General features: G+C 46.4%; 1 long non-coding RNA gene across 1 annotated transcript in view; it reads left to right on the forward strand.

Moving 5' to 3' along the window:
- LOC146345111 (uncharacterized) overlaps positions 1-27,977 on the forward strand; it is a 217,334-nt gene that overhangs the window by 81,578 nt on the left and 107,779 nt on the right. The window contains exon 2 of the long non-coding RNA XR_014792625.1: positions 8,553-8,665. This is a non-coding gene — a long non-coding RNA (uncharacterized LOC146345111). The remainder of the gene's footprint in view (positions 1-8,552; positions 8,666-27,977) is intronic.

Raw genomic sequence — 27,977 nt, forward strand, 5'->3', positions numbered from 1 at the left:
GGGGTGGGCGAGCTGGGCGGTTGCCTGGGGAACTGAGCTGAGCGGGGTGCCAAGCTGAGCTCAGTGGCTGTGTTTCTTGAATGAAGTGTCTTCAGTGAGCCAGGGTGGCACAAAGCAAGTGTCTGTAACCTTTCTTTCAAGGTTCTCCAGGTTGTTTGGGTACTAACTACAGAAATGAACTTCCTTCAGTTAGCTTTAAAGTATGTTTCTTTTTCAATTTCCACATCAGTCATTTGCTCAAGGTAGAAATCAGTGGAATGCAGCTTTACTTTGAGGCAATGTTACTGACCACTTAGCACTTCAACTACTGTAAACACTATAAGTATTAAATAAATAATAATAAAATAAAGCCATATGCTGTAAGAGGTCAGCTGGAGACCTTTTTTTATGTATAACTTTTCTTAATTATTTTTAAAGATAAAAACAATGGGATATTCTAAAAATAAAAAATACTTACCAAAAGATAGGAACTGACACAACACAAAACAAAAAATATTCTAAGGAAAAACCTGTGATAGTTCTGCTGTGCTGCATAGTGCATTGCCACTGTTCAGAAGGTGGCTTTTCAAACATTGGCTTGTGCAAATGGTAGCACAGTGGCTGAGAGATCAAGGTTTTGAGCAATGTCCTTCTCGATGGACATCACATCTGCAGCAGTTCCCACAAATCCTCTGGGTGGGCCTGCACAACTGACCATTGGGTGGGGGGAGCAGCAAAGGCTCTCCTCACCCAGGCGCTATTTATCCTAGGGCCGGCCCTGGGCTTAGTACTAAGTAGAGGGCCTTTTCTGTTGTGGCACCCTGGTTGTGGAATGAGCTTCCCAGAGAGGCTCATCTGGTGCCTTAGTTAGTTGTGCTCTTTTTGGCACCAGATGAAGACCTTATTTTCCCAGGCATTTTAGTCTTTCACTTTCTGTTTTAAATCTGTTACTGTATTTTAAGTCTGTGCATGCTGCTAGGTTTGATTATGATTTTAAACTGCAGTTTTAAACGTTTAAATTGAATCTTTTGCCTTAGTCCCCACCAACCGCTGGAATGCAGCCCCCCAAGAGCTTCTCTGAAATGGGATTTGACCCACGGGCTGCAAGAGCTTCAACACCCCTGCCTTAAAGGCTTCTGAATATTTCCCTCTTTAAAATCTCTTCCCTGCCTTACCCCTGCCTGAAACTTGGTATTGTAAAAAATGGCTCAAATAATTCTGAAGTGACATGGTTTCTTTGGTAATGTTTGGGTGGCATTTTTAAACAACAGCAACAGCAACAAAACTCAGCAAACCATTGGAGCAGGGCTGGCCCATGACTCTGTGCTGTCTGAGGCAGACAACATGGCACCCCCTCCCCCCACAGATAAGACAGAGTCAAGGAAACAGCTTGTCGCCGTCTCTTCAAATTCCACTAGACGTTACCATATTGTTTCATACTGCTTTCCTTGTTATCTTCAAACGTTCCCCTCAGAGCAGACCTTGACAAGCACAGGAAGGGCTGGCGGTTGCTTGGTTTGGTTGTCCTGCTTTTTAAATTGCCCTATTTGGTGTCTCTGCACACAAACCCTCCAGGGAATGGATATCAAATCTGTCTCCACAGCGCTCCTGGGTCCTGCTTAGAGACGGCACCCAGATAAAGGAACACCTCATTCCCCCTGTTCAGCACAAGCGTCCCTAAGAGCTTTCTAATCAGCTGACTGTCAGCCTGTTTCCTCTGATCATCTGAAATGGATCCACTTTAGATTCTCCACTGCCAAACCTATTGCCTGGACTGAAATACTGGAGAGGCCATTTGTAAAGTTCTCACACAAGTTTCTCCTGGAGACAGCAGTCAGGAGGAGAAGGGAGATGGTAGAGCAGCCTTCCCCAACCCAGTGCCCTCCATATGTGTTGGACTACAACTCCCAGCATCCTCTAGCTGGGGGTGCTAAGAGTTGTAGTCCAACACATATGGAGGGCACCAGGTTGGGGAAGGCCATGGTAAAGCCATTTGCTTCTAAGTAAAAGAGACTCCTTACTCAGCCATTGAGAAATTGTCACTCCTCCTAATGAGCTGCGCTCTTTGAGTCCCTTCTGCGCTCTCGAGGGAGTTAAATCCAGCCTCATCCTTTGCAGAGTTTAAACTTTTGCAATTGAAAGCTTCCAGAAATGTTGCCCATAAATGTTTAACTGGCCAGCTTTCAAAGCAAGCTCATTGGACTTCTCCACATCTTAGGACATCTTCAAAGGCGATGCATGGCTTTTTGGCATTTCCCACAAAGCATAACATCTGCATTGGCTAAAGTGTACATTTGATTTGAAAATGGGTCCCTTCAATTTTCTATCTTGCACAAACAATGTTCAGACATGCACAGAGAGAGCAGCTCAAAAAATCAAAAGCACTTTTTAGAGTTATGTGAAAACACCCTCCCTTCCCGAGGCTGCGCACGGCTTTTGGGGAAACGCTATAGCTGGGGCCATCACTACAAGTTGTGTTAACTGCATGGCTCACAGCCACAACATTGCAATCCTAGGTGCGCCCTTCTGCAGTTCCACTGAGATCACAGTTTAGCCCTCCCTCCCCAGCTGTGATCCCAACCAAAACCATCCCTCTCACCAATGCAAGCCCCACCCTCAGCGTTCCTGTCCCGCCCTTCCTGTGTGCAGCTGAGAGGTTTCAAGGGGGCCTCTACATGCATTTGCTGGAATACAAGTAGAAACCTCCACATGACCGAGGACCCTGCGAGTGCAAGGGGCCTGTCAGTATGGGTAGTGCAGGGACTGAGTGAGCAGGAAAGACAACATTGGGGGTGTGGCTTGTGCATGCGCCCCATTCATTCATTTCTTACATTTCTGTACTGCCCAATGGCTGAAGCTGTCTGGGTGGTTTACCAAAATTAAAATCTTAAAAATATGGTATAAAAACTAGGGTTGTGCACCGCTTCGGCCCGAGGCCTGAAACCCGAGTCGAAGCAGGCTGCTTTGGGTCACTTTGAGCCCCTTCTGAGGTGAAGCAGAGGGGGCATGAAGTGACCCGGAGCGGGTCAGGGGCTCTCCAAAGCACTTACCTGAGCCGCTGCCGCCTCCTCCGCTACCACCTTCACTGTCCTCACTACTGCCGCCATCGTCCTCACTGCCATCTCCACCGCCGCTTCCGCCGCCACTGTCACCATCCTTGCTGCCACCGCCGCCCTTGCCACTGCCACCCTCGCCGCCACCAACTCCTGAGGCTGACTTTTCAGGGAGTCACCATTTTTAAGATGGCGCATGTCCAGACCTCAGGAGTTGGTGGCAGCGAGGATGGCGGCCATGGAGGTGGTGGCGGTGGAGTGTCAGGGGGCCCTAGCCGGCCTGTTTCAGTCTACTCCAACTCCAGTAGCCAACTCCAGACACAGACAAAGGATTCTTTTCAAGGCTTTATTCCTTATACAACTTAATAACTCTATCACCAGTGACTGAGCTATGAACAGCAGAGTAACCTATGCCCCGGGTTGGAAACAGTTGGTCCCTGTTTGAATGAGAATCACTTGCAGACCCTGAACTTATGGGCTAGGGAGAGTCCCTCCCCTTTTCCCTTGGGTCCTCTGGACGCGACCGTTGCTTGCGCACCAAACAGGCGCTACACCTCCTTTCCGTGCCCGCCATAGCTCGTCGCTCTTTGCGTCTGCGTCGAGCATCCAGCCAGCCCTCCTCCCGCACTCTTTCACTCCCAGGACCGCTATCTATGTCTGGAATGCTGGCAGGAGGAATCTGCCAGCTGCAGAGCCTGGGAGGGATGAGCGTGCTCCTCTCCCACGGACGGCTGTTCCTCCTCAGAATCAGAACTGCTCTGAAGTTCTATGGGCTCAGTGTCCACCCTGACATGGAGGTGGTGAGGATGGCGAGGATGGCGGTGAGGAGGTCAGTGGCAGCAGTGAGGGCGGTGGTGGTGAGGACGACGGCGAGGATGATGGCGAGGAAGGCGGCGGCGGCACAGGCAGTGGTGGAGGTGGCAGCAAGGTAAGGGGTTTGCACGGGGGCATCAGGGCCCGCCCCCGAAGTGGGGTTCGACATCCGTATCCCACTTTGGGTTCGGGACTGAGTCGGGTCGGGGCCCCCTGAATCTGCCCCAGCTGAATCCGGCCCACCTCCAAAGCCACGAAGTAGCTTCCAAGTCGGATCGGGGGGGTCCCTGCACAGCCCTCATAAAAGCCATTTACATACGAACACATAAACAGGTAGGACCCAGAGAGACACACATATATCAAAAACAATTTTAAACAAACAATAAGAAAATCCCAGGTCCCTTTTAGCTCTCACATGAGCAGGCCGAATGCCTGCATAGGGCCAATATGGACATCAGTACGTGTCTACGAAAGCAGACTTGTCCCATGCAACTAGTACGGGCATGTTTAGATGTCCATCCCTTGGTAGACTGAGAAGGATGTCTTAAGAGTATCCAGTGGAGGCTGGCGGCTCCGATGTCAGTGGGGCAGTGAATCCGCTCCAGGTTTCAGTCAGAATTCTAAAGGAGCTATCTAAGGCGCGACTAGATCTGACTAGTTCTGACTTGAACCCCAGAGCAGATTCACTGCCCCACTGAGAGCATCCCTAAAGAAGGCAGACATCATGTTTGTGTGATGTGAAAATGTTATTCATTTTGTCTTTGAAAGCAATACTTACCATTGCTAGATGTAGGAAAGGGAGAACCAGCGATTTCTGAGTTTGCTTAAATTCTCCAAAAACAGAAGCTTGTTTCAGCTCGCTCCTGTTTTTGACTTGTTTTTCGGCTGGTTCAAATGGGCACATTTTGTGCACATTTTGGACAGGAAAACTGCATTTTTTTTGGTGTATTTTCAAAAGTGCACACTTTCCCCCTATTGACTAAAACAGCAAAATGTGCATTTTTCAAAAAATGCACATTTTTCAAATGCAATCGCAAATTTGTGAATTTGCAATCATTTCTTGAAAAAAAGGTGCTCCTGCCTGCATTCGTGTTTGGGAGTGCAAACGGCACATATGCATGTGATTGGTGAACAGAAACAAAATTATTTTACATCCCTATCTTAGAGCAAGGTATATCCTCCCTTTGTTGAATTGCAGGTCTTTCCTTGCAAAAATGCATTTTTTAAAATTGATGGATGTTAATCAATATGTGACATTTAGCACTACGAAATTCCTTGTGTTCGCCCTTCAGTTGCATGTAAGGGTTAAAGAGATAATTGTGAAGGTTTAGGATATTTTTCTCCCTGAAGTGCTACTGTATGTTTTTGGTTAGTGTTGGCATTTGGTGTATGATGACTCTTTGCTACATAACAGTAAAAGTCGACTTGAATGGGCATAGCTAGTATGCGTGTGTGTGTGTATGTTTTAAAATGTATTTTTATTTACAAAAGAGGCAGTTCTTTCATCTGACCCTTCTCCTCCACCTGTTCACTCTTTCACAAAATGCCTGAGCCAAAGAAAGTTCATTGGAAACAAACAGTCTGGGCATAATAAGACAACATATGCAACTTACTTCCCCAGCATAGGCAGGCGAAGATGTGAAGTGGAGAATTGGTAAGGGTCGGATGGCCATGTATTGTACTTTACACAGGGCAGCACTCTATATGGAGGGCTGTCAAAGGGAAGTCCTCTTTTTGAAGGTGTCTGCTATTTGAAGGGCTGTCCAGTTCAAGTCTGGTTTAAAAATAAAGGACCCTAAGTAGGGAAAGCAGCAAGGTCAGCTACTAGGTCAGCAGCAAGGTCCAGCTACTAACTGTGGACAGGCAACCTTGAAGTTGCCTGTCCAGTTAGTAGCTGGACAGCAGACTGAGCAAGCACACAGGACATCTGGTCACAGTTTTCCACACTATGGTGGGAGTAATTTGTACTTCTATTTTAATTATAGCAATTATTTCTAAGTTTGTGTCTCTACAAAACATTAGCATGTGCACATTTTATGCAAATCGGTATCCTCTTTGTCCTCTTTTCTGGTGATGCGTAAGCGGCCACCAGAAGTGAGCGGGTGGGAAGCCTATCAGTTCTCTGAACCCAATCCTGCCCTCCCCCCATTCTGACTGCTTTCTCCTGGTGCTTCCAAACATGTTTTTACTCTCAAAATGCATGTTTGAAACTCCAGGGTTTTGTGAGTGTGTGTGTGTGCGATTTGAAGTGGAGAAGCAACACACAAGGAAAGCGTTAAGAATTCCCCGTCACTTCTCCACTGCACCTCCCTTCCTCCTGAAACTCTTGCTTGGGGAAAAAAAAGGAATAGCTGGGGTTTAGTTTGAAAGTAAAAATTCATTTGGCTCTCTGTTTTCATGATGTATACTAGTGGCTTCGATGTCCGTGGGGTGGTGAATCCACTCCAGGTTTCAGTCAGAACCAGTTGCACCTTGAGTAGCTCCTTTAGAGTTCTGACTGGCTCTGATTGAAACCCGGAGTGGATTCACCACCCCATTTACATTGGTGCCACCAGCCTCCGCTGAAATACATCACCCTTCCCCAACATGGTGCCCTCCCAGGGTGGCCACTTAGTAATCTCCAAAAAAAGAGGAAATGCATCACCAAAAACAAGGATGACAGTGGAGCTAGAAAGGCTTAGCTGCCATTTTGCACAAAATGGCCACTGCCGGAGTCCTTGTTGCTGCCCACCAATCCCTGGTTCTCTCCTTGCAAGGAAGGAGAGTGCGAGGGGTTGGCAGGCAGCATGAAAACCATGAGCCTGCCCAACTCAGGGTGTGCCAAGTTGGGCAAGCACAGGGATCCATGTACTGGCATCTGGGGGCCCAATCGCTGAGTTCAAGCCCAAACTGGACTCCCGTGACATCCTTAGAAGACTGTGACCAGGTGACTTGTCCATTGTGGATGGGCCACCCTTTGTCTGGTTCTTGATCCATAAACTAGAATTGATGCCTTCAAATAGAGCACAGTCCTTTGGCAGTCCTTCAAATTGAGGATATTCCTCTGTAAAAAAAAGACACATGGCCACCCCATGTCCTGCAGATGTGTTAGACTGCAACTCCTACAATTCCCCGCTGGCTGAGGAAGGCTGACTTACCCCGACCAGTTTGAATACCTTTGACTCAGGAGTAGGCAATGCAGTGCCCACGGGCAGCAATGTGCCCCCAGATACATTTATTGGCATCTGCCAATGTGCCCCACCCAGTTTACCCCTCCCCCCAACCACTTAATAAGAACAGATTTTCTTATTGGCAGCTAGAATTGCTCTGAAATAGGTTTCTGTTGGTGCTGAAAAGTTGTTGAGTGTGTTGGGGCTGAGAACACACCTCTGCCTTGCACTTCTTTATTTATTACATTTCTATACCACCCAATAGCTGAAACTCTCTGGGCAGTTCACAACCATTAAAACCATTAAATACATCATAAAAATACCATATAAAATGTAAAAGCTTAAAGTACAATATAAAAGTACAAACCACAAGTGCTCAGTCCTTTCAGCAGTTTTCTTGCCTTTTGCCATGCCTCCCACAGCAGCCATTTTGTGGTGGTGCTCAGGAATTTTTCTCAAATTGCCAAATGTGCCCATGGCTCAAAAAGGTTGCCTGCCCTTGCTTTGACTGAACCAGACCAGTGCCAAGTTCACAAATGTTATCCTCCCTTCCCCAAATACACACAGTGACGCCAATGGACACACTCCCAAAATACATCTGCACAAGCCAGCAGACACCATCTTGTTGCAACGGCACTACCTGAATTTGCAGCTGCTCTTCATAAAGTTTGTTTGAAGTATCCAGCACAACCAAGGAACTCCCTGGTGGAGCTGGGTAGGGCAAGTTATCCCAGATAATTCAAACCTTTCTACACGTCTGGAACCTGGCACTTTTCCATGCAAGAAGGAATCTGGTTTTATTTATAGGACGTCAGTGATGTATTCTGGAATGGGAAGTCTTGACTCTTCTCATGGCCCTCCTGGAGTGGCAGTTCACTTTGACATGTCATGGAAACACAGAGCTGAAACCATGAAGTGTCATGGTGCCTTTCAAAAATGATATGCCATCGCCATTCGTCCAATACGCTTCCCTTTTTTGTATCACCCAGATCGGAAGGGCAGGGCCAGCTTGCTTATATAGGCAAATGAGGTGATTCATGATATGCCTGCCATGCCAGAACCAGTATGCACATCCAGGCTCCTGAGCTGGTTTGGCCACAGCTGGCTTCTTCCCCAGAATCCTCTGCAACATTGTTCAGAGTTGCTGTGCACACAGTCTCAGTCTGTGGGCAGTCCTTTGTCCCACTCTACTGACGGGCACAAAAAAACCTTGAGACCAAGGGCATGCTGGGACAGCAGCTTCCTCTGTGCCCAGTTGGACTCGGCACCGCACAAGTGGGAAAAGTATAGGAAGCTTTGCAGCTGTACACTTTCCCCTCTGCATAGTGGCTGAGTTACATGGGCAGATTCTTTCATCATAGTCACAAAGACGCTGAAGGCCAAACGAGATGCTACTTTATTTATTTATTTGATTTATATCCAACCTTTCCTTGCAAGGAGGCCAGGGTGGCTGAAAAAGCAGGCTAAAAAAAGCAGGGGTGAAAAAACCGAAAAGAAAAAAAGAACTGTGCTGGTACCAGTGGAAGTTTTATTCTCTCTCTTTCTCTCTCTGTCTTAGACCCCATGCGGTGTATGTGCATGGATTTGGTGGCTGGGATGGAAGTTTTAAACCTCCCCTACCCATTGTCAGTGGTCCCAATCCAGATCAGGACTCCATGTGCTTACAATGAGGTAAGAAAAAACGTGAGGCTCAGCTGCACGTTACGTATTTCACGTAGGTGTGGTTTAGCCTTGAGTCATCAACCGGGAAGTTTCTGTTCCATTTTTCAGCCTTAGGGAAGCCATTCTAAGCCTCAGTCCCCCCTGCCCCAATGTGCGATATGGGGATAATAATACTCAATTAGCTCACAGGGTTGTTGTAAGGATGACTGAGATATTCTGTGTGACGCTTACCAATGCCAGGATGTTGGTGTTATCATCAGCACTGTCTTGTGAATGGTGACTATAATTATTTTCTACTTGTAAGTCTTGGTGTAATTATCAGTCTGTATTTCCTGCATTTGGTTTCCCTCTGACCCCACCGCTAAGATTCACACCAACCTCCAGCTGCACACATGCATATAAATATACCTTCCAATTTAAGGTAACATTCCAAAGATCTGATGAAGTGAGCTCTGTTCCACAAAAGCTTATGCCATGAAAAATCTGTTAGGGCTCAGGCCTATGCATGTTTAGACAGAAGAAAGGCCTAACAACTCCCAGCATTCCCCAGCCAGCATAGCTGGCATGGGAATGCTGGAAGTTGTTAGGCCTTTCTTCAATCAAAAACATGCATAGCATTGTGCCCCTAGTCTTTAAGGTGCTTCTTGTTTCTTGTTTTGACCACCCCAGGCCAACCTCCCCAACCCGAGGCCCTCCAGATGTCTTCGGAGGCCCCAGGTTGGAGAAGGCTGCACGATGCCGCTATATAAATGACACCTGTCATCACCTTGAGTGGACTTGGAATGGGGAGATGTGGGTTCATTTCCTGGATGCTCACTCCATGACACTGGGCCAGCTCCTCTCTCAGCCTAACCTACTTCAGAGGGTTGTTGTGAGGATGGGGGAGAGAGGCATGTAGGCAGCCTTGAGCTCTTTGCAAGAACGATGGGATATAAATGTAATGGGTGGATAAAAAAAAGAAAAAGCAGGTGCGCATTTATGGATTGACCGCTCTGGTCGAGGGTTGCTTTTCTCATTGGGCATCTGGCTGGATAACCCTTTGTGCATCTGATGATGTGGCCTGTAGGCCACGAAATCTGACACCGTGATAGATTTGTTTGTCTTGAAGGTGTCACCAGTCTCTCGGTTGGTTTGGCCGCCACAGACTTTAACATGACTACCACCCCTCTGGAAATTGCCCCAAAGAGGACTTTGTACAGAGGCGCTTGATCAAGACATTGCTATTGGGGAGGAGGAGTGAGGGGAGAAAGAGAAGGCAGGAAGATTCCAGCCACACAAGCAGACCCGCGTGCCTGATAACCTTTGAACAGTCCTTCCCTCTCCTGAGCTGACATGATACGTCAAAATGAGATCTGAGATTAACCCTGGTTTTCTCCAACCGAAGGGCATTTCTCCCCCCCACACACACTCCTTTTTGTCTGACTGTCACCCCGCATCTGACGTAATGAGTAAGTGAGCTGTGTGTGCAGCCGGCCTGAAAGGTAGTAGCCTGTAGTTTGCCTCTGGGCAGATATTTACTGCTGCATCTGGCTTTGCTTTGCCATACTGTTAACCTCCCCTTTCCCTTCGACATTTGTTTTCTTTTTATTAAATTTCCCGTCTGGGTCCTTGAGTCTGTATTTCTAATGTCAACAACCGCTTTTATCGCAGATAATAACTTCCTCTTACCGAAGGGGAGGGGCAGTGGGGAATGATCCTCACCATATTCCAGGCTTTTCAAATTACATTTTATGAAGAAATGCTCAAGTGCTGTGTTGGGCAGTGCCCTACAGTCACCCCCCCCACACACACACACATATAGTCATCTAATTCCAAGGTACAAGAGCCAAGATGCTGCTCTGCTGCCTGCCATTTCCAGAGACAGCTCCCACCCAACCATGTGGCTCTTCCTTACTCCTGCACTGTAACTAGATGCTGGAAATGTTCAGGAGGGGAATGGCATACGCTTATGCTGTAGCAGAAACAGCAGCAGCTAGAGTTGCAAACTGGCCGGAAAGAATTATACTGGCCTGGCCAGAATTTCTTCACCTTCCTGCCCAATTGCAACTGTGAGACAGATGTAAAGTCAAGGAAAGCAATGTGCATTCATTGCTTTCATTTAAAACAACAACTTTTAATCAGGCTTAAATAAAACCTTTCAGAGGCCACTCTACAAATGTGGAGAGTTGCTTGGTCTTTTCCTTGAGTTGGATCCAGGACCTAACTTCTGTGTGAGCAAGGGCTCTGCTTGTGGAAGCTCCCTTTGCCTGATTTTTAGGGATTGCCCCCACCCCAACTGCTCACCCCATTCAGCAGGGTCCCCTGACTCTCTGTGTAGCATTTTCAGAGGTCTGGAAGCGTTACCATAGGAAGGATGGGGCAGGGAAGTTCCACTTTTGCCAGCACAGTTGATGCAGCTTAAATCTGGATCCAACTGATTGAGCTATTCTGCATGAGGCATTTATTGTGCTCTCGTCATTTATGGTTGTTTATCGGTTTGTTACATGATGTCGTGATTCTCCAGTTTCACTTCTGTTTTTAAACAGCACTTTTGGCGAGATTTTTTAGAGTAGGGAAAATGCAGTATTATCTGTCTGAGTGAAAGAAAACACTTTTTCCACTTGTGTAATTGCACTAGTTCAGTATACCACAGTGCCACCTAGAGGTTATGTAGCAGAAAAGCAGGAAGGAAATGCTCTTTGTGTAGTGCTCAGAACTCAATTCTGTGACAAAACTGAAAATAGATACAGTGGATTAATAGCTTTGTGTAGAAAAGCTCATTGACTTTTCTTTTTTTCTTTTTTTCAAAGCAGCTTCATTTCAAAGGTGGAAAGCCTTCTGCACATGTTTAGATACAACTGGTCGTTAGGCCCACTTTTGAAAAAAGAAGTCAGTTCTTTTCTCAGTGGGAAGGTACTCTGCATGTACTCAGAGGCATCTTATCTTTAGGTCCTTAAAAGAAAAAGTTCCCTTTGGGTGGTAGGGAGAGGCACTTTGCATCATGCTTTGCATAATAAATAATGCAGTCCAAGCCATTTTATTAATACTTAAGGGCATAATCCCATGCATGTTTAGACAGAAAAAAACTCATAACTTCCAGCATTCCTCAGCCAGCCATGCTGGTTGCAGAATACTGGAAGTTGTAGGACTTTTTTTTCTGTCTGAACATGCATAGAATTGCACCTTTAATCAAGTAAACATAGGGATGTCGCGAATGTTTGTTTCCTGCTTCGTTTTCGACGATCTTCTCTCAGTTCAGCTCCCCGAACTGAAGTTCGCGAACCGTCCCTCGCCCGACCTTGCTCGGTTGCAGTCGAGTGATTCCCCCGAAATCTCAGGTGCTATGGCGATCCTGTTCACACGTTTCCCCCAGCTCTTGCCAAGCAGCTGCTTGGTGAATGGAATAAAAAAACACATCCATTTGGAAAAAGATGAAAAAAAGAAAAGAAATGCCACAGCCACAGAGAGATCCAGGTGTTGTGCGGGTTGGGGAGATGTGTGAAGGAGGGGAATAGAAAAAGATGAGAGCAAGCCAGCCAGCCCCTTCCTACCTGAAGGTTGTTTTATCCAGATTGGAATGGGCCATTGTCCTCAATTTCTGCATAACAATTAGAAAGTACTATTCCTTAACACTTGCAAGTTGAGATAGGCACCAAGCAAGAAGATGTGTTATTATGGGGCAAATCTCTCCTAAAACTTAGAATTTTCCTTCAACATTTGAGAGAATATGTTCAAGAAATTCCAGCCATGTCCGGCAATTCTTCCTACTCATGAAGGTCTTCCAGCTGTTAATGAATGTCTTCCAGCTGTTAAGTAGAAAATACAGAAAGAAAAAGATAGTTCATTCATAAATCAATATATGCACACATATCTTTGGGCAGTGCTTTTCAATAGGGAAATAAATTATTGTTATAGTGTGCTTTTTGGTTTTAATTTTTGTGAACGGCAGCCCAGAGAGTGTGGCTATTGGGTGGAATAGAAATGAAATACCTAAATAAATGAATAAATAATAAAAAGAGCAATGTGGTCTTGGTCTCTTAGTTGTAGTGGCATTTTGTGTGTTTGTGTTTTGGCTTGGCCGGGGTATCCACTGGGCTGTGAGAGAACCAAAAGGACAGCCCAAGAAATATGCCCATGATGGTGATACCACTGTCACACTAGTGGGAATTATATACTATATGTATCTTGAGACATGGGAAGTTCCCTTTCCAGCTGCAGCAGGCATGGTGCTAGGCTTTGCAGCAGGAGCAGACCGATATGATGTGCACAAACCTCATTTTCCTCAATTATGCTTTCTGCATTTCTGTCAGTCGTGGTGAAATGCGCACAAACCTTATTTTCCGTATTTCTGCTTCTTGCATTTCTGTGTGTCTGTCGCAGTGTGGAAGCCATCAGAACCCCCCCCCCAAAAAAAAAACACACACACAAGGGTCCTGATATCTCATAGGAAACAGCTGGAAGACCTTCATGAGTAGGAAGAATTGCCGGGCATGGCTGGAATTTCTTGTGGCCCACTGAATGTGCAGTGCGTTTTTAAAAAGCTCTCCTTTTTTTCTCATTATGATTTAACTGGAGCTGTACATATCTGAGTACTGTTGTGTGAGGAATTTAACCAGCAACACATCCCAATATATTGATAAGAGAAGACAGATAAGAAAAGACAGAAATGTGTCTTTTCTGCACAGCAAGAATTACTCCAACTACCTATATGTTCTGAAAAGTATTCTCCTCACCAATGACCAATAGTCAGATTGCTGCTGGAATGGGTATTTGGGTACCACGGCATCTCACAGACATACAGTGCATTCCTGAAAGAAGGAAGAATACAGGGGGCCTATAGTAGTGGTCCAGTTCAGGTTGCATATGCTGGGAAAATGTGTACTTTGCATCAGGGCCAGGACAAGACGTGGTTGCATCAATAACTATTGGGCAAGCAATCACACATAGAATGTACCTGGACAGTTCAAGGTAAGTAGGAGAAGGGGAAATGAGTGTTAATTAAGGAATGGGAAGAAGTTTCCAGTGTTCCCACAAAACAGAGGTCACCCACTGTTATGATAAGACACTCCTGTATTTGGTTGGTGGTAATACAATAGAGAGAGTTGAGAACACTATGCAGCTAGAAGCTTTCATCCTGAGTTGGGATGCTATGAGGCAGCATGTAACTCTTTGCATGGCATTTTAGGGATGTCAGAGAATTTCTCCATGAATCTCGGGGAGGCCGAATGCCAGCCGCATTCGGCCCCCTGAAATTGGTGGAGAAACGGTCTGCCCCTCCACCCCCCCGGGACGGGACTTACCTTGTGCGAATGTCCTTGGCGGCAGCGGCTCCGGCGGCGGTGCGGCGGTGGCGGCTGCAGCAGCCAGTCTTCCGACTGGCTGCCGCCACCACCATTTCCAAGTTAAAAAAAAAAAAAACGTGATAGGCTACGTAAATGTTTACGTAGCCTATCACGGCTGAGTGAAAAAAAAAAAACCCGCGCGTACGCAAGTGGAAACACCCATGGGACGACACTTACCTGGGGCAGATGTTCCGGACGGCGGTGGCTCCAGCAGCGGCTTCGGCGGCAGTGGCTGGTCTTCCAACCAGCTGCCGCCGCAGCCGCCATTTGCAGTCTGTTTCCCCCCCCCCCCATTCATGATAGGCTACGTAAAGACTTACGTAGACTATCACGTCTGGTTTTAAAAACAAAACAAACACGTACGCAAATGGCGGCGGCTACGGCCGCTGCCATTTGCGTTCCTTATTTTTGGCCATCTTAGTCTACGTAAATATTTACGTAGAGTAAGACGGTGAAAATAAAGGGGAACGCAAATAGCGTCCACTACGCTCTTTGCGTTCCCCTTTCTTGTCTTCGTCTTAGTCTACGTAAATATTTACGGAGACTAGGACGGCCAAAAATAAGGAACGCAAATGGCGGCGGCCATAGCCGCCGTCATTTGCGTACACTTTTTTTTTTTTTTAACCCAGACGTGATAGGCTACGTAAGTCTTTACGTAGCCTATCACGGCTGAATTCAAGGACGCAAACGGCGACAGCTATGGCCGCTGCCATTTGCGTCCCTGCTAGCCAGCGGCTGGATGTCCGGCTGCTAGCGGAGCTGGCTGGCCAGGATTCCGGGGGGAGGGACGGAGCACCTCCCACCCCAACGGAACCTGGCGGAGCCAGGTAAGCGGGGTTTTGTACCTCCCTACTCCCAGGTTGGAATATGGTCAAAATGCTCCTGGGGAAGAACAGAGGATAAGTTCAACTAGCCCCAGATGTGATGACACAGCTAGCTCAAAGCCGAAAGGATGGCTAGCAGCTGATGGTGCTGGTGGTGAATGACGAATCCGATGTTCTAAAGATCAACACACCATAGAACCTGGAATGTAAGATCTATGAGCCAGGGCAAATTGGATGTGGTTACTGGGGAGATGTCAAGATTAAATATTGACATTTTGGGTGTCAGTGAACTGAAATGGACTGGAATGGGCCATTTCACATCATATGACCACCAGATCTACTAATGTGGACAAGAGGACCACAGAAGAAATGGAGTAGCCTTCATAATTAATAATAAAGTGGCTAAAGCAGTGCTTGGATACAATCCAAAAAATGACAGAATGATCTCAATTCGAATTCAGGGTAAGCCATTTAACATCACAGTGATCCAAATATATGCCCCAACCACAGATGCTGAAAAAGCAGAAGTAGATCATTTCTATGAGGATCTGCAGCACCTACTGGATAGTACACCAAAAAAAGATGTTATTTTCATTATAGGAGACTGGAATGCTAAGGTGGGTAGTCAAATGACACCTGGAATTACAGGCAAGCATGGTCTGGGAGAACAAAATGAAGCAGGACATAGGCTGATAGAATTTTGCCAAGACAACTCACTGTGCATAACAAACACTCTCTTCCAACAACCTAAGAGACGACTTTATACATGGACTTCACCAGATGGTCGACACCGAAATCAGATTGACTACATCCTTTGTAGCCAAAGGTGGCGGACAATTTAGGGTTGGTGGGGAATTTCTCCATGAATCTTCGGGAGGCCGAGTGCCGGCGCATTCGGCCCCCCGAAAGTGTTGGGGAAATTCTCCGCCGGCCCCCCGCCCCCCCCCCGGGATGGGACTTACCTTCGGTGAATGTCCCTCTTGGCGGCGGGTCCCGGCGGCGTTTCGGCGGCGTTTCGGCGGGGGCAGGGCAGCGGCCGGTCTCCCGACTGGCTGCCACTGCCGCCATTGCAAAAAAAAGAAGTAAAGTAAAAAAAACAACAACACACCCATGATAGGCTACGTAACGATTTACGTAGCCTATCACGGCTAGATTTCCAAAGTCAGCCGTGATAGGCTACGTAAATCGTCACGTAGCCTATCACGGATGACTTTGGGGGAAAAAAAAAGCACGTATGCAAATGGCGGCACCCATGGGGCACCGCCATTTGCGTTCCTTAGTTTGGCACGTCTAGTCTACGTAAAGATTTACGTAGACTATGGCAAAAATAAGGGCACGCTATTTGCGTTGCCCTTATTTTCGCCATAGTCTACGTAAATCTTTACGTAGACTAGATGTGCCAAAATAAGGAACGCAAATGGCGGTCCCCATGGGAGCCGCCATTTGCGTACGCGCTTTTTTTTTCCTTCAAAGCCACCTGTGATAGGCTACGTGACGATTTACATAGCCTATCACGGCTGACTTTGGAAATCTAGCTGTGATAGGCTACGTAAATCGTTACGTAGCCTATCACGGGTGTGTGTGTGTGTGTGTTTTACTTTTTTTTTTGCGGCTGGGTAGATGGGGCGCTCCCACCCAGCTTGAATTTCGGCCGGGCGAGGCGGGGCGCCTCCCCCCCCTCGCCTGAACTTCAGGGGGAGAAGCGAAGCGCCTCTCCCCCACCGCCAAGCAAGCTGCGGGACGTGGTAAGTCCCTTTCGTCCATCCCTAGCGGACATCTATGCAGTTGGTAAAAACAAGACCTGGAGCTGATTGTAGTTCAGATCACGAACTTCTTATTGCACAATTTAGAATCAGAGTGAAAGAGAATAGGGAAGACCCACAGATCAGTTAGATATGAGCTCATGAATATTCCTCATGAATATGCAGTGGAGGTGAAGAATAGATTTAAGGGACTAGATTTAGTAGATAGGATCCCAGAAGAACTATGGACAGAAGTTCGCAACATTGTTCAGGAGGCGGCAATGAAAAACGTCGAAAAAGAAAACCAAGAAGGCAAGATGGCTGTCTGCTGAGACACTGGAAGCAGCCCGAGAAAGAAGGAAAGCAAAAGGCAACAGTGATAGGGGGAGATATGCCCAATTAAATGCAAAATTCCAGAGGTTAGCCAGAAGAGATAAGGCATTATTTTTAAACAAGCAATGCACGGAAGCGGAAGAAGATAACAGAATAGGAAGGACAAGAGACCTCTTCCAGAAAATTAGAAACATCGGAGGTAAATTCCAGGCAATAATGGGTATGATCAAAAACAAAGATGGCAAGGACCTAACAGAAGCAGAAGAGATCAAGAAAAGGCGGCAAGAATATACGGAAGATCTGTATAGGAAGGATAATAATACTGGGGATAGATTTGATGGTGTGGACAGTGAGCTAGAGCCAGACATCCTGAAGAGTGAGGTTGAATGGGCCTTAAGAAACATTGCTAATAACAAGGCAGCAGGAGATGATGGTATCGCAGCTGAACTGTTTAAAATCTTGCAAGATGATGCTGTCAAGGTGATGCATGCCACATGCCAGCAAATTTGGAAAACACAAGAATGGCCAACAGATTGGAAAAAATCAACTTATAGCCCCATACCAAAAAAGGGAAGCACCAAAGAATGTTCAAACTATCGAACAGTGGCACTTATTTCACATGCCAGTAAGGTAATGCTCAAGATCTTGCAAGGTAGACTCCAGCAATTCATGGAATGAGAATTGCCAGATGTACATGCTGGGTTTAGAAAAGGCAGAGGAACTAGAGACCAAATTGCCAATATACGCAGGATAATGGAGAAAGCCAGGGAGTTTCAGAAAAACATCTATTTCTGTTTTATTGACTATTCTAAAGCCTTTGACTGTGTGGATCATAACAAATTGTGGCAAGTTCTTGGTGGTACGGGGATACCAAGTCATCTCGTCTGCCTCCTGAGGAATCTGTATAATGACCAAGTAGCAATGGTAAGAACAGACCACGGATCAACGGACTGGTTTAAGATTGGGAAAGGAGTATGGCAGGGTTGTATACTCCCACCCTACCTATTCAACCTGTACGCGGAACACATCATGCGACGTGCTGGGCTTGATGAAGCCAAGGCTGCAGTTAAAATTGCTGGAAGAAACATTAACAATCTCCGATATGCAGATGATACCACTTTGATGGTTGAAAGTGAGGAGGAGCTGAGGAACCTCATGACGGAGGTGAAAGAAGAAAGTGCAAAAGCTGTGTTGCAGTTAAACCTCAAAAAAACCAAGATTATGGCAACCAGCTTGATTGATAACTGGCAAATCGAGGGAGAAAACGTGGAGGCAGTGACAGACTTTGTCTTTCTAGGCGCAAAATTACTGCAGACGCTGACTGCAGCCAGGAAATCAGAAGACATTTACTTCTTGGGAGGAGAGCAATGACAAATCTTGATAAAATAGTGAAGAGCAGAGACATCACACTGAGAACAAAGGTCCGCATAGTTCAAGCAATGGTATTCCCCGTAGTAACCTATGGCTGCAAGAGCTGGACCATAAGGAAGGCTGAGCAAAGGAAGATAGATGCTTTTGAACTGTGGTGCTGGAGGAAAATTATGAGAGTGCCTTGGACTGCAAGAAGATCAAACCAGTCCATACTCCAGGAAATAAAGCCAGACTGCTCACTTGAGGGAAGGATATTAAAGGCAAAACTGAGGTACTTTGGCCACATAATGAGAAGACAGGATACCCTGCAGAAGATGCTGATGCTAGGGAAAGTGGAAGGCAAAAGGAAGAGGGGCCGACCAAGGGCAAGATGGATGGATGATATTCTGGAGGTGACGGACTCAACCTTGGGGGAGCTGGGGGTGGCGACGGCTGACAGGAAGCTCTGGCGTGGGCTGGTCCATGAAGTCACGAAGAGTCAGAAGCGACTGAACAAATAAACAACAAAATGCTGTATACAATCTGAAGTAATCTGAACTGTGATGTTTTACTTCAGTACAATAAAACCTTGCTTGCAGAGCCTCTCCAAATTTTTTTTTTTTTAAGAGTTCAACAGTCCACAATTGGCGGGAAATGCTTAACATTTACATGTTTACGTCTAATTCGTATAATGTGTTTTATTGGAATATTTTTCCCCAGCTGAAAGTTTGCATGGCACAACAAGTAGATAAACTGACGTATTTATTTATTCTGAGGAGCCTGGAATATTATGAGCCCTGCTAAGGGGTCAAAAGCAACACCTTAAAAAGCTATTTTAAGCTGTGGAGGCTCATGGCTCTGATCATGTTAGTGGGTGTGGGTGTGAATCCTCTCTGGGTTTCAGTCAGAACCAGTTTGAACTCTAAAGGAGCTCTCCAAGCACATTGAGCAGTTCCTTTAGATTCTGACTAGTTCTAACTGAAACCTGGAGCAGATTTACTGCCCCATTGACATCGGAGCCACCAGCCTCCACTGACTTTAGCAATGATAAAGAGAAGGGCAACCCTATGGTCCCTGGGGCAGTATCTAAGGGGCCAGAGGATAGATCCAAAATCCCAATCTGAAGTTGGAAACAGATCTGGGATTGCAGAGGAGGAGAGCTGATCTTGGATCCCCCTCCCTGCCACTGCAGAAAGATTTGCCCCCTCACCTCTGTGATGTCAGAGCCCCAATATCAGAGAGGGAGGAAAGGGGGAGGATTGTGGGGGTGGTGTGGGTGGAGTGGGAGTGGCTCTGGATTGGAAGGATCCAAAGTCCTCCCAGCCCCCCAACCACGTCCCCAACATGAGGAAACAGATTTAGACCAGCCCTTGAGCTGGTCAGAATTATTTGCTCACAACAAGAGGAAAGTTGTGAAGAAAAACACAAGCAAACGGAAGAAGAGCAGCAAATTCTGCTCCTTCCTCACTTCCACCCTGCTGGTCTCCTACATTCCCTAATGTCAGAGCACTGCAACCTCGGAGCGCTCAGACACAAAGGTAGCATTGCACCTTAAAGCTGTAATCCTAATCCCATTTACTTGGGAGTGTGCCCATGAAACTCCATGTGACTTGCATCTGTCTGAGCATAGGATCGTGCTGTGAATGATGCAAACTGCCCATCGGTGTCCAGTGGTTTCTTAAGTCCCCAGTGCAATCTTATGCATGTCTACTCAGGGGCAGAGCCGACCTGAAATTTCTCAGAGGACATTTTTTTGAGAATAGTCTGAGATTTTCTTTTTCTCACCCCCCCTAGAAAAACAAGGCCACTTTGCAGACTTTTCTCCAAATATTCACTACCATATTTTTTGTGTGGTAGCTGCCATTCCACCCACCCCACACATGCATATGCAATGCCTCAGAATGATGCTAGATCCGGGACAACATAGAGGACACAAAATGGTGGCCTGACTGCAAACACAGGATAGAGACTTTTCAGAGGCTCACAGATACCTAGGGGTTTTGGAGGAATTAGTTGTGAGGTGGAGCTCAATGGGTTTTCATCAGCTTGGCCCCCTGGACTTCAGCCCATCTTCTGTTAGCTGGCCTGACTCGGTCCACAGTGAGTTGGGCCTGCAAGTGGATTTTCCATTTTTTAAAAATTTGGAAATAGACATTTGCACAAATTGCGGCCACGAGTTGCGTAATTTGCTCAAATGCCTATTTCCGCAAATTAAAAAAAATGGAGAAAATTCTTGGATTTCAGGAAAAATCCACAGCTCAGATTGCAAATGCAAGCTGAGTTGGTCATGTTGTGGACTTCCAGTGAGCCCCCAGTGGGCCGGGTTTCCTGGCAATGAACATCCCTACAGAAAGCTCAGTTGAGTTCAGTTGGATTTATTCCCAGGTAAATGTGTTGGATTGAGATGCCCCCAACTTGTGAATCATAGAGTTAAAAAATGTCTGTTGCGACTTTATGGCCTGAACAGTTCTGGAGAAGTTGTATAGCAGAAAACGCAACCATGGCCAAGATACACAGACTTGAAAGGCCTGCTCTATTGTAAATGTAAACAAACACTGGATGCACTGACAAGCAGGGAAGGGAACCGGAGCTTGGCCTCTTCAAAACCACCTGGTTAACCTAGTGAATCAGGGTCTATTGAGAAGACCTTGGAGGCCCTGCTTATTTCACAGGGCAATATTGTTGGGTGAGTGGCAATTTAGGGAGTGGGCTAAAATCAGCCATCTACATCAGGGGTGGGTAACATGCATTCCATGGGCTGCATGCACCCCTGGGTGGTCCTCAGTGTGGCCTCCCCAGCTTGCCACTGAAATTCGTGGCAGCAAAAAACCCTTTTGATTTACTGGCAAAAATGGGCAGCAAACCACTGTGGATTGCTACGATGCCCCAATTCAGCTTGTTTTCAAGCTGAATTTGCCCACTGTAGCATTCCATAGTGGTTTGCTGCCAAAAATTGGTAGCGAATTGGCACTGCTTTGCCACCACTCCACAGAATTCTCTGGGATGCCAGTGGTAGCAGGAGTGCAGCCCCGTGTGTGTGTGTGTGTGTGTGTGAGTGTGGTTAAAATGGCCCCAGAAGTGCTTTTTGAACACCCAAAGCACTTTTTTCTACATTTGCTCAGTAATCTTTATAGCAACCCTGTATGTCATACAAGTATGATTGTTCCCATTTTGCAGAAGGAGCAAGTTAGCAGAAGGAGCACTCATAGAAATGCGCATTTTCACATACACAAATATGCGCATTCGCAAATATTCCCATTTTTGTGATTATCATTTTATTTTTCAAAAAATGGCAACTGCGGAGTTCAATGAGGTGGCTGGGCCGCTTGCTGAGTGCAGGCAGGGGGCAAGCAGGGGCAGGGGCAGGGGCTCAATGAGTGGGGCTCAGCGGTGCGGGCAAGAGGGGTTCTGTCGGATTGCTGGACAGAATTGGGCACCCATGCCATCCCTAACTGACAATAGTACAGAGTCCTCTACTGCACTTGAAAGCAGCAGGCTAATGTAGGGGGCACAGAGTAGGCTGCATGACACACAGGTTTTTCCTCCACCACCTTACTGCCACCTCTCAAGATTGGCTGCCCGAGGCGACTGTGTCACTCTGCCTAATGGTAGGGCCTGCCTTGTCCATCATGGCTAATAGCCGCTGATAGATCCCTCCTGCACGAAGCTGACCAGGCCAGTGGCCATCCTCACCACCGCAACTTGTAACATGGAATGAATGTGAGCAAGTGCAGCAGCACATATTTCGAGCCCAAACTGATGCATGTTTACTTGGAAGTCAGTCCCACTTGCTTCAATGGGGTTACCTCCCAAATAAGTGTGTACAGGATTGCAGTCTTTCAGTTGCGATCCAGATGTTCCAGGTCAGCCTTCCCCAAATTGGTGTGGCTGCCTCACTCTGGCTAATAGTAGGACTGGCCCTGTTTCACGTCCTCCCAGGACTGAACATCTTTAAGAGCGATAGCAAATTGAAATTGTACATTTTAAACCACCATTTTCCAAAGGCAATCATGAGGGATGGAAACATATTAAGAGAAAGAATGTCTAGGAGATGTCTCTGGGAATGTCTACCACCATCAGTGGTAGAGCGCACACTTTGTGGGCAGAGGTCCTAGGTCCAGTTCCATCCATTTACAGTTAGAAGGATCAGGCAGCAGATGATGGGGAAAAAAGACCTCTGCTGAAAACTCTTAATGTTCAACTGCAAGTCAAAGTAGGCAGTATTGGGCCAGATGGACTACTACTCTGACCTGGTCTAAGTAGGGTGTCCAGGTGTCTACTTTACAGAGGATAGTTCTCTATTTGAAAACCTGCCAGAGCACAGTCCTCCATTTGAAGTTGTCCTCCAATCCAATTCTGGCTTAGAGTGAAAGAAACATAAGGAGGAAACTCAGGGCCCTTGAAGTTGCCCATCAACAGTGAGCAGCACCTGGACAGTAGCCTGAGCTAGGGATGTCGGAGAAACCCATAACAGAGCCACATGAGTTTGGATTTTCATACATTTCAGATTCTGCAGTGGACTGGTTTTTCCCCTGTCAGACAGATTCTGAAAACTTGCAGACCAATTTTCTAATTTCCCAAATTTTGCACAAATTTTGTAGAAAAATACCCCAAATGGAAAAAAAGAACGGCCAAAAGTGTGCATTTCTCCCATAGGCTAAAATGTGAAAATGTGCATTTGGGGGGAAGTGTGTTATTTTTGCATGTGCGAATTTGCGTAAATTCGGAAACAAAAACATCTGATTCTGTTGATGGACAGACGATGGAATGAAAGGTGCCTGACAATCCGCAAAACACAGACGGAACAAATTTTACACAGTCCATACATCCCTAGCCTGAGGTTACCCACTCAGTCTTCCCCACCATGGTGAGGTGTCTTGTATTTCTACTGAAATTATAGTAATTATTTCTAAATTTGCATCTTTCTCTCTCTCTCTCTCCCCCCCCTCTCAATTAGCATAAGCAAATGCTATGCAGTTTGGTGCCCTCTTGTCTCCTCTTCTTTGGCAATGCATAAGTGCCCGCCCTCAGCTCTCTGCACTCCTAAGCTGAGATTCTCAGCTGTGGAATGTTCTGCAGCAGCAGTAGGAGCTGGCCAGCGCTTGCTTTGACTGCACAGATGCAGTACGCACACGCACAGCCTTGGCTGCGGGGTCCGTTACTCTCAGTAGGGCAGAAGATGAAGAAAGTGCTGAGCTGGGGGTTCATGAGTGAACTGTAAGGCTGGGGATGGGTTTGATTTGTCCCCTCCTGCTTTCAGAGGAGAAGGGCGAGAGAAAAAAGAGTGCACCAGGGAGGCCAAAGTATTAGGAACAATGTAAATAAAAGGCAATGCGATAAGATGGAGTTTCCTATGATCTCATCATTTAATTACAGAGGCAAAACCAAGTCAGCTGCCAAAGTAAACTGTTCTGGAAACCCTGGGCAGCTAGACACTAGCAGCTTTTTGATAAGCATTTATATTTATCTGCGGGAGAAACAAGAAGAATTACTGGAGCTTTTTACCAGCACTTGTATCTCTTATAAACTACATGTACTAGGACTGTTTACTGCACAATGTTTATAATTTACCTCTTTAGCTTGGTAGGCCTGTTCATATGACCAGTGAATGCTTGGAGTGTGTGTCTTTTGGGATCACACTCCCAACTTCACTGGAGCCTTTAAGTATTTAATCATTTGTTCTTAGGGTGCACAAGAAGGTTTCTCATGGAAGTTACTACTCATTGCATCCTTCCACTCCCCCTCAATCCTGCAGCGCAGTCAAATAAGGTCTGATTCACACATGCAGTCAGTGCCATGACAGCCACATGAAAGAAAGAAAGAGAAAGGAAGGAAGGAAGGAAGGAAGGAAGAAAGAAAGAAAGAAAGAAAGAAAGAAAGAAAGAAAGAAAGGCAGTGGAGGCTGGTGGCTTCAATGTCAGTGGGGTGGTGAATCTGCTCCAGGTTTCAGTCAGAATCAGTCAGAACTCTAAAAGAGCTATCCAGGGTTCTGGAGTGCTCTGCCTCCACTGAAGAAAGACAAACATGCTAGCCACCTGGGGACTGTGCCACATGGGAAGCCATTGATGTCTACAGCTCTGGAAGCAGTTCTGGCCTTTTTGCAATAGGGTCTGGTGTGGAGGTATCACACAGCCATTTGAAGAGGGGCACTTGCATAAGTGTGCTCATCTTGATCCCCCAAGCCACATTTTTCTCCCCCTCCCCTCCAGGGCTTTATCCATGGTTGAAATTATATGCACAGCCAGGAATTCTGGGACTGTGCTGGATCTGAAGAAAGGCCTATCTAGTCCAGCATTCTGTTTCCACAGCGGCCAACTCGAGGCCTATGGGAAGTCCATAAGTGCAATAGCACCCTCCTGCTTATGTTCCCCAGCAGTATACAGGGGCATACTGCCTCCAACACTGGAGACAATATACAGCCACCAGGACCAGGAACCACTGATACACGAACCTTCTATTAATGTGTCTAATTCCTCGTTAAAGCTGGCTAACTTGATGGCCATCCCTAGATCGTGTGGAAGCAAATTCCATAGCTTAACTATGCACTGTGTGAAGAAATACTTCCTTTTATCTGTCCAGAATCTCCCACCAATCAGCTACATGGGATGACCCCAGGTGCTAGTATTATGAGAGAAGGAGAAAAATGTCTTCCTATCCACATTCTCCACACCATGCATAATTGTGTAGACCCCTATCACGTCTTCCCTTACCCTCCTTTGTTCCAAGCTAAACAATCCCAGCTGTTGTAACCTTCTCTCATAGGGGAGATGCTCCAGCCCCTTGATCATTTTAGTTGCCCTTTTCTGCATGTTTCCAGCTCTACAATATCCTTTTTGAGGTGTGGTGACCAGAACTGGACACAGTATTCCAGGTCTAGTTGTGTCATGGGTTTGTCTGAAGGCATTATGATATTGGCAGTTTTATTCTCAATTCCTTTCCTAATGATCCCCAAGATGGACTTTGTCTTTTTCACAGCAGCTGCTGTGAAGTTTGCCCATCTTCACTAGCTTTATATACCCACTGGGAAATTATGTCCACAGACACAAACTTTACAGTGATATCTTAAGCTCTAGTTTCCATTCCACCCAATTATAATGGATCTTGTAAGTTCCTCATCTTTATTAGCAACTGGGAACAACTTATAATGGATAAAATGGATTTCTTTGACTGTACGATGGATCCTCTGTCATTTCAACCCAGAATTTGTGCTGTTTCCCAAAGAAGGGGCATGGAATACTTGCAGTGTTTATCTTGACTTTGCTCTTTGACAATCTTTCAGCTATCCTGCTCAGTGAGTGGTTTGAGGAATGGCATAAGTAGACATTAACCTTGTGACCTTCTTGTTTATACACCTCCTGTAATTTTGCTCTGCTTGTATTTCTGAGGTTACTAAAGGCAAACTTGTGTGCACAGACTCTGAATGTCTGTGTGTGTGTACACTGAAATGTTTTCTATCAAGATCACTGATAACCACATCCCTTCCAAACAAAAGCTTCAAAGGAGAGCCAGCTACCGAGTCTACAGGAGGATTTGTTTTCCCCCACTCCATCCCCAAGCACAAATTTGTGCACATAGTTATGAGTACAAGTGTATACATAAAGGGACCGTGTAAGCCATTTAAAGAGGCCAAATTTGTGTGCTGTGAAAATATGGCAGATATTTCCCAAGCTTTCCCAGGACCACAACTCATCTTTAACAGCAATCTTCAATACAGGACCCACCTTTTTTCTTTTATTTAACCCCCCCCCCCATATATATATATATATATATATATATGTTAGTGTGAATGTCTGAAAATTGTTCAGCCTTGACAATCCCAGATTAATTTTGTGAGTGTCTGAAAAGCGAGAGGTACACTGGTGGTGAATGATGACCATTACCTGCAGTTAATAGTTAGGGATGTGTCCAAAGAAGTAGGAAAACTTATTTGATTTGGAGCATTTCACATGTTTATATCAATATTCATTGAATTTTGAATACTCACCATACTTTAGGTGCAGTGTTTGTTAAAATATATATTAAAAAACATAATTCAACTTTGGAGAAGCTCCTGGGGGCCGCATTTCAGGACTGAAGGCAAAGGGGGTGAGGCCAAAAGCAAAAGTGGTGGCGTGGCCAGGGGTGGGGGCGTGGCCATCTGGGGAACCCCCGAGGGCTGGATTGGGTCTCCGGGTGGGCCAGATTTGGCCCCCAGGCTTGAGGTTCCCCACCCTGCTTTGCAGCATAACAGCTGCTTTATGGCTCTTTCTTGTGCTCTCAGGTAACATCAAAAGCCGCTGGACACGCTTAAGGATCCTACATTGCTATGCCTCCCCATGCCAGTGTTGCCCCAACTTTGGGGATAGGCAACACAGGCATGGAGAGGATCCACAGCATGGTTGCCTCCCGCAGGACATGTGGCTTCCGTGTTATCTCCACAGCAATGGAAGGAGCAGTGCTAGCTGCCAGCCACAAAGATGGCATGATAAAGGCTACTCAGACAGAACATAGTGCTGTACTGTCCCACGATTCTCATGCAAATGTATCGAGCAGAGCACTTCACACTCTTTTCCCAGGAGTCCCTCTCTCTCTTGTGTTGTTATGTTGGGTGCAACAATTTCCATTTCCATGTTGAAATGAATGAAACTAACCCCCCACCCAGCCAGCTTGCCCTCTGTGCGAGAGCCTTGGTAAACAGCAGCACTGGCAACACTTTCCTGGGCATTGTTGTGAACCTTTGACCCGTCACACGTGAGGAATAATAAGCAGCTGAAGTCAATGAATGATTTAAAAAAACGGATTTAATGACTAGAAGTGGTGCATCAGATCTGCTCGCCTGTGGGTGGGGTGGAATCGAGAAACAGAACACATCAGCCAACGGATGCGTTGATGCTGTGGTGGTGCAAGCAGTGGTGCAGCTAGGGTTGGACTTGAGGGTGAAAGTCCAGGGCTCCCACAGCCCAGGGGGGCCACAAATGACCATCCAGAGAGTGGCAGGTGGGGGGGGCAGTGGCTGTTGGAAATAATGCAATCTCCTCTGCAAGTTACAGGAAGGGGGCAGTTTGGCAGTTAGCTAGTTAATGCATGGAATTTTACCCATGCTAGCCTTAGGATCTCCATAGCAGTAGTTTCCTGCTCCACCTGTTCCTTTCCCTCCCCCCCCCCTCTCTCTGCCTTCCTCCATTGCTGGAAGCTCGTGGTGCGCTTGGTCTCTCTCCTGCCAGTGTTACAGAACACACAAAGGAAGCGACTGAACAAACTCTTCTTTGAAACTGTAAGCTGTGCCTGCATCTTATGTGCAAGAATATATGAGTGAAGCTGTTTTCTTTCTTAACTAAAGAAAGAATGTGGTCTCTTTTTATTAAGATAGTCTTGCTCGTGCGTGCACGTGGGCTGGTAAATGCTCGTGCTGCTTTGCCTTTTTCAGCCTTTCTAACAAGAAGCAGCAATCCCAAGTAATTCCCATCAGCGGCCTCAGCAAGCCTGGTGCAGATGAAACTGGGTCACCTTCCTTCTTATTTTTAAAACCATTTTCTACTCAGGGGTAGGGATGCTAGAGAAATTCAAGACGGATTAAAATGAGCTTGTATTACTAAGAATCCGACCTGCAGAATCTGCTGAAGAGCGACCCCCTCAGGCCGCGCAGTCTGTGGACTTTTGGACCTTTTTTTTTTTTTAGTTCCCCTTCCCCGAAATTTACACATATTTATACATAGGAAAATACACACATTTCTGCTGAGGAAAAGTTGAATGGAATGGCGGACAATACGCT

The sequence above is a fragment of the Heloderma suspectum genome, chromosome 5 (genome assembly GCF_057233095.1).
Source record: "Heloderma suspectum isolate Gila_16-S chromosome 5, 16-S_ref, whole genome shotgun sequence".
Taxonomy (NCBI): domain Eukaryota; kingdom Metazoa; phylum Chordata; class Lepidosauria; order Squamata; family Helodermatidae; genus Heloderma; species Heloderma suspectum.